Source organism: Spermophilus citellus, assembly GCF_964194105.1.
Source record: "Spermophilus citellus genome assembly, contig: SCAFFOLD_356, whole genome shotgun sequence".
Classification (NCBI taxonomy): Eukaryota; Metazoa; Chordata; class Mammalia; order Rodentia; family Sciuridae; genus Spermophilus; species Spermophilus citellus.
The window spans coordinates 98,201-113,266 of NW_027673116.1; the positions used below are offsets into that span (position 1 = coordinate 98,201).

The 15,066-nt window shown below is 37.5% G+C and overlaps 1 pseudogene across 1 annotated transcript in view; it reads left to right on the top strand.

Annotated features, from left to right (window-relative positions):
• LOC308640082 (electrogenic sodium bicarbonate cotransporter 1-like) overlaps positions 1-15,066 on the top strand; it is a 118,080-nt pseudogene that overhangs the window by 74,248 nt on the left and 28,766 nt on the right. The gene's annotated exons all lie outside the window — the stretch shown is intronic.

The window sequence follows — 15,066 nt, forward strand, 5'->3', positions numbered from 1 at the left end:
TTATGACACAAAACTGACAAGGTTAGCTATCTTAATTTTAAATGATAGCATCAATATGGACAGTGATCTTGATAGGCTTAAACCCACAGGAATTTAGCAAGAATAAAGGTGAACTATATAAGTTCAAAATATGAAGAATATGTGACAACTGCTACTTTATTTGGAAAGTTTATGACTTTCATCTGATTTAGGCTTTTCAAAGATGCCCATTATCCAAAAGCAGTTGAGGATAACTAATGGATTAAGATATATAATTAACATAGTGAGATGCCTGGGCACTAACCAGAGAATAACTAAGAATTGAAGTAACTCCTCCAGCTTTGAGATGAAGGGCTATAGGGGTAGAGTGCTCAGAAAAGTTGTTGTTTTCTAGTAAGGGAGGATAGATCTGCTGTCTGTTGCTCCAGACATAAAATTGCAATACCAGGTGGATATTTCAAGGAGGTAGGGTTTATTTTTTTATTATTATTATTTTTTATTTTGTTACTGGAGATTGAATCCAGAGGCACTTAACCACTGAATCACATCCCCAGCTCTTTTTTTTAAAAAAAATATTTTATTTAGAGACAGGGTCTCACTGAGTTGCTTAGGGCCTTGCTAAGTTGCTGAGGCTGACCTTGAACTCATGATTCTCGTGCCTCATGCCTGGTTTACAGGCATGTGCTGCCATGCCCAGCAAGGAGGCAGCTTTTAGTTCAATAAAGGATAAAAGGAGATGAGGCTTTATCACTAATTTACTTACAATGTTTTTAAGTCTTTCTTTGCACTGAAGATTGTTTTAGGCATCAAGAGTACAGAAACTGTTCATTATAGACTTCAAGGAACAGTGGTAAATAATGTCAGGTGTTAAATGTCCTGGCCCTGAGAAGGGAGTAGGCCTTCTTTCAGGGTCCAGAGAGTGGGCAGGTGTGATGTTGAATTAATTCTTGAATTGAATGTTTTTTTTTTCTTTCACTATAATGTTTAAGAAGAATCAAACGACTATATGTTAGGAATACAGTTGTTGAAGGGAAAAATTGGACTAGACAGTTTTGAGTTCTTTTAAGATTTTCCAATTTGATAAATGTCAATAAGTGGCAATTGTTTTTGCATCCCCCCACCCCAAGTAAGAAGTGGGCTTTGGGCTGGAGTGTACCCTGGAACAAAGAAATGAAGGGACCCTGAGGGTCATTTTCACATTGGTCAAGTGATCATAACCTGCTGGTGGCCCTTTGAGAGCCTCCAGGTGCAGATGAAGAACCTCACAGGGAAACTTCTGTGTGGCTGTTGTCTGCCCTTGTGTGAGAAGCTTACTCTCCCTTCGATTCCCTTTTTCTGTTTCTTCAGTGTTCTCTATTGTTCTAATTTGGTACATGTTCTCAGAGACCTCAGTGAAGGGTACATGAAAAAAAAATCTGCTAAATAAATAATAGCATGACTACTACAGATTTAATTATAGCTATACAGCTGCCTGTTTGAAGTGTTCTGCCGGGGCCATATGGTCCCTTCGATATCCCAGCCCTGGAAGGACCTGGTTTCAGTGCCACCCAGCTGATAGGATTGAATTCTCAAAGAACTGCTAGCAGCCAGCCACTGGGGAAGTCAGTAGATAGTGTCTTTTACCTTGTGCTCTCCCCAGGTGGACTTTTTATTGATGATTGCTTATTAGACTCCAAGTCATCAGATATTAAAGTACCTACCCAGACAGATTCTAAGTATTTGTAAACATCTTAGCCTGATTTATGTCATCATACTCAATGTGGTAAGGGGCAGTACTTCTGTATCTGACCATTTTGACTTCTTTCAGGAAGTATCTTAATGGGCGAGTCTTTTAATTATTTACTGTCCCACTGGTATTGTGGGGACAGGAGTGGAGAAGGGCCCAGGAATGGTGCCTGCTTCTGTTCTAGGAGTGTGACCTGGAGCACTGTTTAGCTTCTCTGGGTCTCTGGAGAGCAGAGACTGGGCCCTTCAAGGCCTCTTCAGATTCCAGAAGTCTGTGCCTTGACGTTAGACTGTGCTCTTGCCAGTGACACCTGTCTCTGGAGGTGAGGGCAGTTACCTTTTCCCACTGTGATGTCTGTGCATCCCTTCCCCTTGTGCTTAGAAAGCCCAAGTTTCCCATTCTCAGAGGCACAAAAATCTTTCAGTATGAAGTCTTTGTGAAGGACTAAACCTCAGAGAGTAATAGAACTTGGCCTTTATTATGTATGTTTTCAGTTCAAAGACTCATGCTGCAGTCTTTAAGCTGTTTCCACATCAAGGATCCATTTGAGCTTATGATGAAGTGATGGATGTTTTCTCCAGGAAAACACATAAGAAACATAAAGACTCAAAGAGTTGCATGTAAAGTTGCATGTAAAAGGTGCCCATAGACTTCCTGGGTTTTCCCTGGGGACCCCAAGTTAAGAACTGCCGCTGTGTGCTTTGCGAAGAACCTGGCCATCTCCGTTTTGCTCGGAGTGACAGGACTCCCAGGGTAGGTCAAGTTTGGTGAAGTAGGTGTGAGGCCTGAAACACCAGCTCTGAGGTTCAGATGGGGCCAAAGACAGAGTTTGTCAGGTTCATGGGCTGCACCCAGGTGGAACAAAGAATATAAGTGGTGGATGGTGTTTTCTCAGTTCCAGCACAAGAAAAGCATTCTGCATAGGTGTTTGCAGAGCCATCAACTTTCAGCTTTTGGTTATCTACATTACCTTTGATGATTCCACCCTCCCTCCTCTCATGCCTTGAAGTTTTTCTTTTTGAGAAAGCAGTCTGTGTTATTTATTAGCTGCTCTGACTGGGATGTGTGCAGAGGAGAATTCACACAAAACATTTCCCTTTAAACTGTAATTTTCTCTTGAAGTCACTAACCCCACAATGCTAATTGTTGTTTGTTTGTTTTGACTTCATTTGGTTGTTCCCTCTGAAACCTTTCTCTTCTTGTGGCATCTGGAGGTTGTGGGGCAATGAAAGAAACCCTATGTTTAGGATCTTTCTTTTGGGGGTGCGAGCAGGAGGAGTGTCAACAAACACTGCTCTTTAGATATTAATAGGTAGGGCAAGAGTTAGAATTAAGCATTTCATGTTATGTTTGCTTTTTCTTTTCCTTGTTGAACAGTCATTCAAGGACAAGTGTGTCATTCTGAGGGATTACAGATAAATTAAATGGTGCAATATCATGTGGAATTATATTTTTTCATATTATAGTTGCCTTGAATCATCTAAGATCTTCTCAACCTTCAGTTCATCTGATTTTGTAGCCTCTGCAACCTCCTCTAGTTGAAACTCATGGATCTGTACTCTGAGTAGCATTAACTTCTTTAAGGAGGTGCTACCCTCTGTGATTCATTTTTAAATCTATAACACAAACAAGGTAAAGAGATTTCTCTCTAAAATTCTGGGGACTACATATTGAATTAAATGTGGTGGTAATCTATCTATATTGTTGCTCTATTCCTTTGAGAGAGAAAAGTTTTATTTTATCAATCACCTCTTTCCTTTTCTATGATTGTATTAAAACTCTGCTGTAATTTTAACTTTCATTACCATTTATTGAATACCTGCTATGCTATTTCAGGCACCATGCTGAGAGCTTTTTCCATGGTGTCTATAACACCTGACATTATCATCAACCTTATTCTACAGATGCAGAAGCGAAATAAGATGACAATCCTGTGGTCTTTCAGCAACTGTTCCATAGGTTAAAATAAAAGGAAACTTTAGGGCACAGGTATTTTTAGTGCCAGACAACCTTTCACCGATGTATCTGTTAATCACTCCTATTGCTGATGTGTGCTTTCTATGCTGGAGAGAGGAGGCATTTGAAGAGCTCCAGTTTTGTGCCCTCCCCTCTACTTGGATATACAATAAGTCCTATACAACTATCTTTTAATTTTCCTCAAACCTGTTTTTGACATTCAGTCCACTGATACTCTCTTGGTTCAGGGCCTCAGAATAGTCTCCATTTTTACACATTTTTGTTGAGGGGCCTATTGTCTGCTCAGCAGTGTGCATAAACACTTTCAAACCTTGTTTTCTCCTCTGAATAACTCTGTGAACCAACACTTATCCCCATTCATACATGAGGAAGCTCAGCTTAAAGAAACGAAATCATTTGCCCAAGATCACACAGCAAGTAACTGGAAAAAAACATATTTGCCTATAGCTCTGTCTGATTCCAAAGGGCATTCTCTCTATCCCTATTTTAACTTAAAACAATTGCCTAACAGGTGCTAAGCTCAGCACAGTAGAGTTTGGACTGTGAAGACAATCTGTGATTTGAATCCTTACTCTGCCTTTCCTAGTGTCATGAAATTAGTCAAGTGATGGGATCTCTAAATCTCACTTTCCACATGAGTAAACAGAGCCAGAAATAATAACTTGCTTATAGAATTACAGGGAGAACGTAAAATGATGGTGTGTGCAAAGTTATTGGTCCAGTGCCTGGCCAGAGATCATTGATTTAAAAATGTTATTATTACTAATTTGAACATTGTTATTGAAGGTGCCTCTTGATAGCAAACGTGTCTTTAGAATCCAGTCTTACCAATATGAGATTCAAAATCTTAAATTAAGAAGGACTTCAGCATGCAGCTAATCTTCAAAAGGAGGACTCCCTTTTAAAATTTCATCCATGTACCCCAGATAAGGACAGCACTTTCAGGCACTTCAGGGATTATTATTATTTCTTTAAAACAATGAATGGTGGTACTGTATGTTTACAAGTTTTGGAACCAGTAAAGACCCTTTGCTTATTACCCAGGGCCTTTCTGCAGTTTACTACCGCCAAATGGAGCACCTTTCACAGAGCTCTCAGATCCCCACTTGTCCTTATGCAGGGTGTAATGATGCCACAGCATAGGTGTGACCACCTGGGTTTCATGTGTTAAACAAATGTTTACTGAACACTTACTGTAAAGCTGTGACTTTATAAGGTATCAGGGAAACAAAGTTGAATAATGTGTGGTTCCTTTTTATAGGATACTTTAGAGCCCTCTTTAAAGTACTTGTAGTCTAGTAAGAGTCATAGGGGAGTCAATCAATGACTGCATTGTGCTAAGTGTAATCACACCTGAAAGGCTAAAGAAAGTCAAGGAATGTGGGGCAAGTCAGGGTCAGGCCTTCCCATAAGGCCTGGTTGGATTATGGAGGCATAAGTGGAATCTAAGCATCAAAGGGGCAGGTTAGGGAGAAGGGCATGGCATGCAGGTAGAGAAAATTTCCCATCAGATAGAAAAATGAAGACTTCTGGTCTCCTTCCTTGAGGCATAGAGCAAATAACCTGTATTTACATACAGTGGAGTTCATGACACAATGAAGATCCAGAACTTTTAAAAAAAATTTCCTAATTCAGCTAGCACCTAGAGTCTGCAGGTTCTTGTTTTTCCTAATGTTATGGTTTGGATGTGTGGTATCCCCCAAAAGCTCATATGTGAGATAATGTAAGAACATTCAGAGATGAGTGGCTCTCATAACCCAGTCAGTGAATTAATCCCATTAATGGGGATTAACTGAATGGTAACTGAATTCAGGTAGGATGTGGCTGGTGGAGGTGGGTCATTAGGGGCGTTCTTTTGGGGTATATATATATATATTTTTTTTTTAAACAACAAAATTGTATATATTGACAACAGGCTGCTTTTATACAGCTATAAAACATCAAATTACATGAATAAACACCAAACAAATTTGTTATTTCTATACAAATATGAGACTATTGCTACAGATAATTTTATTTTGGAAAATACCAAATTGGTAAAGTGCTGTTCCCTAAGCTTTACATTTAACTAAGTTTAACTTTTAAAGTACAATTTAAAATCCATAGTGTACGGGTAACACTAATCACAGGTCTGTAGGGGTTAGCAGTACTAGCAAAAATCAAAGGACAGCCTTAAATCTCTTATACATTTAGGAAATAGTGTTAATGATCAGAAACAGACTTAGTCAAAGCAAGCCACACTCTTCTATCATGATGTTCAGCCTCACCTTGAGCCTCAAGGAATAGAGCTGGCTGTCTATAGACTGAGACCTCTGAAACTGTGAGCCCCCAATTAAACTTTTCTTCCTCTAAAATTGTTGTTGTAAGGCCTTTTAATCACAGTAGTGAAAAGCCTGACTAAAACACTTAACATCCCTTTTCAAGTGCTGTTCTCTGTGTTTGGGTTTTCTTTTCTCTCTCAACCATTTTATTTTATGCAGTCAAATACTTTTAAATGTGCCCATGATAATTTTTAAAGGCTATTTGTACAGAGCCTAAATTAGTATTGATGCTTAACTCTGGTTTGCTCTATGAAAGCCCAGAGATTTCAGGACAAGAGTTTCTAAACTTGAGGTAGTAAAATTTGTTCATCAGCTATAACGGTTTTGCAGTGTAATGAAGTGGATAGAGCATTAGACACTGGAAAGTCTGGATTCCAGTCCTGGCCGAGCCATGTAGCTGTATGAAATTGGGGAAGACAAATATACTTTTCTTCATCAGTAAACAGCATAATAATGCATTTTCACAAGCTGGTTGTAATAATTCAATCAAAATACCATTTAAAAATACTAAAAAATTGTATTTGAAAAAACTTTTGAAAAATATTGACACATAAAATGTGACAGATTTTGACAAATTAATTTTTTAAACTAGGTCATTACTTGAAATGTCTTCGTGTTTAGGAAATCATAACCAACGGATTGTACATAATGTTATATTTAGTTTAATAGCCATTTGTAAATGTGCTGCTTTGCAGAATCATTTGCATTAATGGTGGTGAAATGTCTAAATTTGGAAAGAAAAATTAGAAAATCAAATTATCACCCTCGGGGACTGTTTTCATTTGAAGTTGTATTTTTTTAATGCAAAAACAGAAGTATAAAAGTGTTCAGAAAGTAAAAATGTAGCCACAGAGCCTTTTGGCACCTCGTCTAAATGACTTTGCACTCTTTCTGGAAATCTCAGACCACGTCATAAATGTTAAGTACTAATAACATTATGAGTGATTGTCAAAATTTTGGATTCTGGGGGCTGTCAAGCTCCTTTTAGGCTTCTTAGACATGGGACCAATGGTATTTAAAATTTAGCTACTGGAAATATTCCTCTAAATCACAGGTAGAAGATAAACTAAAGGGCAATCTGAGCTTTCATTAACAACCAAACAAAAAAATGTTTCTAGTAATTACTCCAATAGTTTTCTCTATCACACACACACACACACACACACACACACACACACACACACACACAGTCCTGTCCCACAAATTAGCTTAAGAGATAAATAAAGAATATCCTTATTTTAACAGGAAAGTTTTAAGGTAATTTTTCTTATGTGGTCTTGAAATAAAAGGCAGTGCCTGTTAAGCAAAGAGAACTGTGATTCTTATCTCTTCCCTTTGTCTGCCCTTTCCCAGTTGAGTAACCATGTAATTTACAGTAAAGAGGTGAGATTTAGGAATGGAATGCTGGGGTGTGTTTCAGATGGTGTTTGTTCAGGCTATCCAGGAACACCCAAACCCTGTCCTTGGCACAAGAGACTCTCTAGAAGACCATCAGGGAAATGTGTGCCTGAAGAAACAAAGCTAAGGAGCTGAGGCTTCTTTGTCTTCAAACCCCAAAGCAGAGCCCTGGTGAGCCAGGCAGAGCCTTCTGCCTCATCTTGGTAGCTATAAGGAGACTAAAAGCAAAACAGATTCTACTAGGCCATCTGTTTGTATCTGAAGCCCAGACTGAATCATGGGCCTTCCTTCTTTAGTACAAAGAAAGGCTGGAATATGGCTTTCGTGAGAACTATTGTCCCAATACCTGAGGCAGAGCTGGTGTAGGCCTATTGAATAAGAATTTGCTTATTTCAAATCGGCCCTCTTCTTTCCTAGTCATGGGACAGGAGGGATGCTGGAATTAGGGGTGAATGGGAGATAGGATTAACCTTCAGATAACCATAGAAGCCAACTGGAGAAAATGCACTGGTCTTCAGCCATTCTAATGCTAGATTTGGGATTGTAGGTGTCCTTTAAACAGATACATGTAATTCTTAGTAGGTCAAATCTATTTCAAAATTGCTCCAAAGATTAGTTTTCACAAGGTGTCATTTGATGGCCTGCTTCTTCATCTCAGCCCTGTTGAAGTCTAATTTTAACCTGAGGAAAGTATACTTGTTTAGGTTATATTTATATTCAGTAGTGGATATGAGGGTTGTAAGAGGAGAAAGGATGCATAGGTCAGGGATCTTTTTTTTTTTTCCCCATCACCTAAGACTTAGGCCAGGTTTGGTGAGAACTTTCAGGAACTTTCTCCCAGAGGCACAGTAATGCCTATGCTTTGAACTGAAGAGAAGAGGGCCAGTCAGTCCATGTTGGAGAAACTATAAATAAGCCAAGAGTAGCTCCGCATTTCTTTGTCTCTTACTAGATGTTTTACCTCTTGTTTCTTATAATCTTTATGAAAGTTTTTAAGTTAGGGCTGTGAAATATGGTTTTAGTTTCTCACTGCCTTTTATTTTTTTCAAGTGTTCCCTGCCAAAGGTATATCACATAATGTGCCAAATTTGCAGTGAAGTGGTTATTTATTAAGACACTCATTGTAGTTTTTTTTTAAAGTAAAACATGGCATAAATACAAATCATAAGTTGACTTCATGCTGTTTCACCCTGAGAACACACCTGATGTGGTTTGAATGTTGCGGTCTCCTCCAAAGTTCATATTGAAATTTAATCTCTAATGCAACAGAGTGGGGCTATGGCTTTTGGAAGAACTCTACCCTCATGAATAGGATTAGCAACACTTATGAAAAGGTTTGTTGGAGGAAATTTGCCCCTTTTTGCCCTTCCACCTTCTGTCACATAAAGACACAGTGTTCCTCCTTTCCAGAGGATGCAACGTTCAAAATTTAAGCACAGCCCTTCATAGATGCTCATGGCTTGATCTTGGGCTTCCCAACATCCAGAACTATGTGAAAGAAGTTTCTATTCTTTATAAATTACCCAGGCTCAGAGACATTTTGTTATAGCACCACCAATGAACCAAGACAACGTCTGTATAATTGTCACTCAGTTTATGAAATAGTATTTATTTTCTATTGCATTGATTTCTTCTTTTATTTTTGTTATTTCTCCATCTGTCTTCTTTGAGTTTTGTTTGTTTTATTCATATTTCTTATTGTATAGTTATATCATTGAACTTTTTTATATTTAATTTTTGGTTATAGGTGGACACATACTTTTTTAATTTTTATGTGGTGCTGAGGATCAAACCCAGTGCCTCATGCATGCTAGGCAAGTGCTTTACCTCTGAGCCACAACCCCGGCCTATATCATTGAACTTTAATCTTTCTTCTTTTGTAATGTTTGCAGTTAAGGCCATGAATTTACTGAACACACATGGTTAGTTGCATTCCACAAGAGTTAATACGTCATATTTTCAGATTATGAGTAATATTGACTTTAACAGTTCAAGGATACATATTTTAATCTCTAAGACAATTTTTTTAGCATTTCAAATGTATTTTTAAAAACCCAACCCAATAATTATGGACTATTTTACTTTTTAAATAGATTCTACTAAAATCTTATGTTTTATAGTCAATTTTTTAAAAATGAAGTTACTTCAAAGACTGGTAACTTCAATGTGTAGCTCTTCTTTAGGGTTTTTTTCTGATTTCTATTAGTTATTTTTTTTTCTTGAGCTCCAGGTTTTCTTGTTATCTACTAGTATGCCTGGTAATTTCTGATTAAATGTCAGATGTAATATATGTAAAGTGGAGATAATTTGATGCTGTAATGATGTTAGCTTCCTTCAGAGATTTTTTTCTTTTTGCCTGATATTTAGGCTGCGGGTAGGTCATCTAAATATTCAGTCTGGAATTGAGCTGAAAAGAAGCTAGGTTTCAGTTTTTTTTTTTTTTTTTTTTTTTTGTAATTTACCAAATGTATATCTCCAGGCCTACAACCACCCATACAGAATCTAAATCCTGAGATTCAGATAGGTTCAGATGTAAAAATTATGATATAGAAATATGAAATGACCTTTCAATCTCCTAACCAGCTACATGGATGAACATGTCAGGCCGGCCGGCCTGCCTGTCTCTCTCTCTCTCTCTCTCTCCCTCTCTCTCTCTCTCTCCATTCAATTGTCTTGCTTCAAGAGAAATTTAAATTACTTCTTGTGTTCAGGCACTATAACCCTCCCAGTAGACAAAAAACCCATTGAATTTGTCAAACTCTTAGTTCATCAAATTGGGTATTTTTCCTGAGATGTAGAGAAAGAGAATATGCAGAAGCAGAAACCTAGTAAGGTGAGAGGACATCATAGCAGTGTGTGTAGAGTAAATGAATAAATGCATACTCAAGAGAGAGCATAAATAATTTAAAGTCTGTTTGATTATGCTTTTTGAGTTCCTTGAATGTTAAATTTTTACAGAATATGATTTTCCTCTAATGCTATATTTTGGGCTCTGCTGAAGAGCTGATCTCAATGAGATTATAAATGTAGGCTATCTATATAATTTTTGTTCTGGACCAAGATACTTTTGAAAATCAAAGAGGGAGTACTCATGATGTTGGCAGGACAATAGGGTAAATTGAAGCTGTCATGAGTAAGCTAGTAGGCATGGTGTCCCCCCCTTTTTTATTATTAACACAGATACCTCCTATTGTTGGAGGACATGGTACTAGGGTCACCTATAATGACTTTTAGCTTACCAGATGATTTTGTTTGAGAAAGAATATGAGCTGGCAATTCCCAAAGGGAGAAGAGAAAATAAACTAAGAAGAAGAAAAGAAGAAAGGAAAGAACATCAATAAGAACCCCAAGAATAATCTCTTTGCCCAGGAAAACAGGTGGATGTTAGCCTGTGGTCATGAGCAGGGTGCACTGAGACTGAGTAGATAAATTAGAAGATGAAAATTATTCTCATGGAGAGAAAACAAGAATGTATAGAGTGGAGTATCAATAGGTGTGAGCTTTATAAAGCATGAGAAAATACATTCAAGTTGAAATTATTTTTAAATATCACTTATAATAAGGGCATTGAATAGGATCATATTCTAACAAGTCAAACTCAATATTCAAACCATAAGTACTCATGCTTTATTATAAATGGAATTTTTTCTTACCATATTTCTATTAGTGCATTATGGTTGTACACAATGATGAGATTTGTTGTTACATATTTGTACATGCACATATATAAAAGTATAATTTGGCTAATATCACTCCCCAGCACTTTCCCTATCCCTTCCCATCTCATCCCTTGGTCCTTTTCCTCTACTGATCTCCCTTTGATGTCCATGATATTCTTGCCCTCTCACCTTTCTTTTCCTTTTTCCTTTCTAGCTTCCCATGTGAGAGAAACCAAACCCTTGACTTTTTAGGTTTGGCTTATTTTGTTAACATAATGGTCTCAAATTCCATCCATTTTCCTGAAAATAACATAATTTCATTTTTTGGTGTGGTTTAATAAAACTCCATTGTGTATCTATACCACAGTTACTTTATCCATTCATCCACTGGGGAACACCTAGACTGGTTCCATAATTTGGCTATGTGAATTGTGCTGCTATAAACATGGGTATGCATGTATTGCTATAGTACGACTTTAATTCTTAAGGATAAATACAAAGGGTGGTATAACTGGGCCATATGGTGGTTCCATGCCTAACCTTTTGAGGAAACTCCATACTGATTTCCATAGTGGTTGTACTAACTTACAGTCCCACCAACAGTGTAATAATGCTCCTTTTTTCTACATTCTCTCCATCACTTATTATTGTTTGTACTCTTTTTTTAAGAGAGAGAGAGAGAGAGAGAGAGAGAGAGATAGTTTTTAATATTTATTTTTCAGTCTTTGGTGGACACAACATCATTATTTTATTTTTATGTGGTGCTGAGGATCGAACCCAGCACCCCGCACATGCTAGGTGAGCGTGTTACCGCTTGAGCCACATCCCCAGCCCCTTGTTTGTACTCTTGATGGCTGACATTCTGATTGATGTGAGATGAAATCTTAGTGTAGTTTTGATTTGTATTTCCTTAATTGTTAATGATGGTGGACATTTTTCATATATTCCTTGGCCATTTGTATTTCTTTTGAGAAGTGTCTGTTTAATTCATTTGCTCATTTATTAATTGAGTTATTTTCTTTTTTGGTGTTAAGTTTTTTTAAAAATTCTTTTTTAAAAATATTTTTTAGTTGTACTTGGACACAATACCTTTATTTTATTTATTTTTTTTAATGTGGTGCTGAGGATTGAACCCAGCTCCTTGCATGTGCTAGTTGAGCACTCTGCCACTGAGCCACAACCCCAGCCATTAATTCTTTATATTAGATATTAATCCTCTGCCAGAAGAGTAGAAAGAATTTCCTTCCATTTTGTAGATTCTTTCTTCACATTCTTAATGTTTCATTTGCTGTGTAGAAGCTTTTTAACTTGTTGCCATCCATTTGTTCATTCACGATTGGCATTATTTCTGAGTTTTAGGGCTAGTGAGAAAGTGGTTGCCTGTGCCCATATGCTGGAGTGTTGACCCTATGTTTTCTCTTAGGAGTTGCTAGATGAAATTATTTTAATGTGTCAGATAATGACAGAGAACAGGAGGTAGGGTTTAAATACCTGCCTCGGGTCTGAGGAATGGGACAGCTTGGGTCTACAATGCTGTAGTTCTGAGGTTAATAGCAAAGAAGCTAGTGGGACATACTGTTAATCAAATGGTTAGAACAGCCGGTTGAAGTGTGATGGATCCCTTATGTGAAACCTTAAAATATGCAAACTGCTTTCATAGAGGAGGACAAGAGAACCTAAGATGTAAGTGGAGAGTGGAAGATTGACTTTTCAGTGAACTATATATGGCACATATCACTTATTCATCGTCAGACAGAACTGTCATCCCAAGTAATGTACCTCCTTTACAATCAGTCCATTTATTCTGCTTTATCCATTCAAAATTTCTAGTTTCTTGGTATAGTAATGTTGTGATCACTGGGTTATAGAAAACTATTCAGAAAGTAAAGAAGGATAAGAAATTATAGGAGTAAACGTTCATGGCAAAGGGCAAGAGCTTACTGTAGAAGAAAAAATAAAGTGTAAAAAGAATTTTTAAAAAATGCGCATCTGTATTTACAGAGCTCATGTTAAAACCTGGCAAAGACAGGAAAGGTCACAAAATTGTTGTGCTAGCCAAAATATCTTTTAACGATTATAGCTCCACAAGGCAGCCATTTGAAATCCATTTTTCTGAAATCAAGGTTGGCTAAAGAAATTTTTCTTCCTTGTGTGTGTTCTTAAAGTTGACCCTGCCTAAAATCCAGGCTGGGTATCCCTTGGAGAAACAACTAATGATCTATAAGAAAGGAATGTCAAACTTTATCTTTGGAATTCAATCCAGATGATTTTATTGGGTGATTTTCAACCCAATTTGAAAGCCTTAGGTTCTGTTCTTGTTTTCATTACCTTTTATTGCTCTTTGTAATTCCTAAGTTTATTCTTTACCTTTTTGTTTAATCTTTATTATTTTATTATTGTTCATACTTTATTGTGTAAGCCCAAGTTACTTTTCATATTTCTGTCATTACTTTTTCCTTCATCAGGTATTATTGGCTTCCTTAAAAAAGGTATCTGAATCAGTGTTTGAAGAGCCAAAATTATGGGAGAGATTTCGTTAACTTTGAGAAGAACCTTCCTTGAGCTCTTTTACTGGATGCAATTGCTGTTTCTGTGACCTCCCATCAAACAATGTACCTTTCATGGTGTTTGTTTCTTCTGTAAATTTCAGGAGAGCAGATCTGTCTTTTCTTTACAATGACTACAACCAGACCTTGAATTATAGTAGGCGCCCACATATTTTGAAGAGAATAAAATAGAATAGAAAGGGGATTAGATGAAAGATGAGAAAATTTCTATACAAAGCAGCGTTTTCTAATCTGATTTCCTACCATAATGTGCCTGGTCTCTCAGTGGGAGATAAAGCATCTATAGGCATAAGGCATATTAAAGGCTCTGAGAAAGTCTATGGTGTGGAAACTTATTTTATTTAACCCGGTGTTCCTCAAATCCATTTGACAAATACACTTTTGTACCTGGGCTCTGCAGTGGACAGAAATACATTTCAAATTAATTTAAGCCCCAAAGGATTTAGTGGTTTATGTCAGTGGGAGGGATTCCTAGAGAAGATTCAGGATGTCAGAGACTGGGACTGAAGACTCATAAATCTCTTTCCATTCATTTTCTTTTTTGCTTTTTTATTTATTTTTTATTTTTTTTATTTTTTATTTTTAGAGAGAGAGAGTGAGAGAGGGAGAGAGAGAGAGAGAGAGAGAGAGAGAGAGAGAGAGAGAATTTTTTTTTAATATTTATTTTGTAGTTCTCGGCGGACACAACATCTTTGTTGGTATGTGGTGCTGAGGATCGAACCCGGGCCGCACGCATGCCAGGCGAGCACGCTACCGCTTGAGCCACATCCCCAGCCCTTTTTTGCTTTTTTAAAAAATATCTTTATTATTTTATTTATTTGTTTTTATGTGGTGCTGAGGATCGAACCCAGGGCCTCATGCACGTGCTAGGTGAGGGCGCTACCGCTGAGCCACAACCCCAACCCTTCTCTTTTGCTTTTGTTGGGTACTTACCTCATTCTATCCTAGTGTGGACAGTCCTGACACATGGCTTTTCAACATAGTGGGGAATAACCTCTGATGAAAGAAAGAATTCTTTTTTTAACCCACATAAGTCCCAGTTCTTCTAAAGGATATGGTCTTTGCGCAGGTCATGCATCCATCCTTTTGACCAATCACTCTTGTCAGGGGAGGAGTTTACCAAGAATGGCCATGTCTAGGCTTTTTGTTCACCTGTGTGGCCTGGGAGGGGAGAGGGTAGATGTGCAGAACTGACTGCTTGAAGAAGAGAGTTAGGAAAGCTTATTGGGAAGAGCAGAAATAATAACCTCCATTCCTTCAACAACTATTTGTTGAACCTTTCTCCTCAGGTACTCTTGTAGGCACTAGGAACATTGCACTGCACAAATTAGGTGGATATGTCTACCTCTGGTGAACTTATATTCTAATGGGGACATAGATTTAAAAAAAATTTTATTAACATATATGATATGTTTGATAGTGACAAATGCAAGGAACAA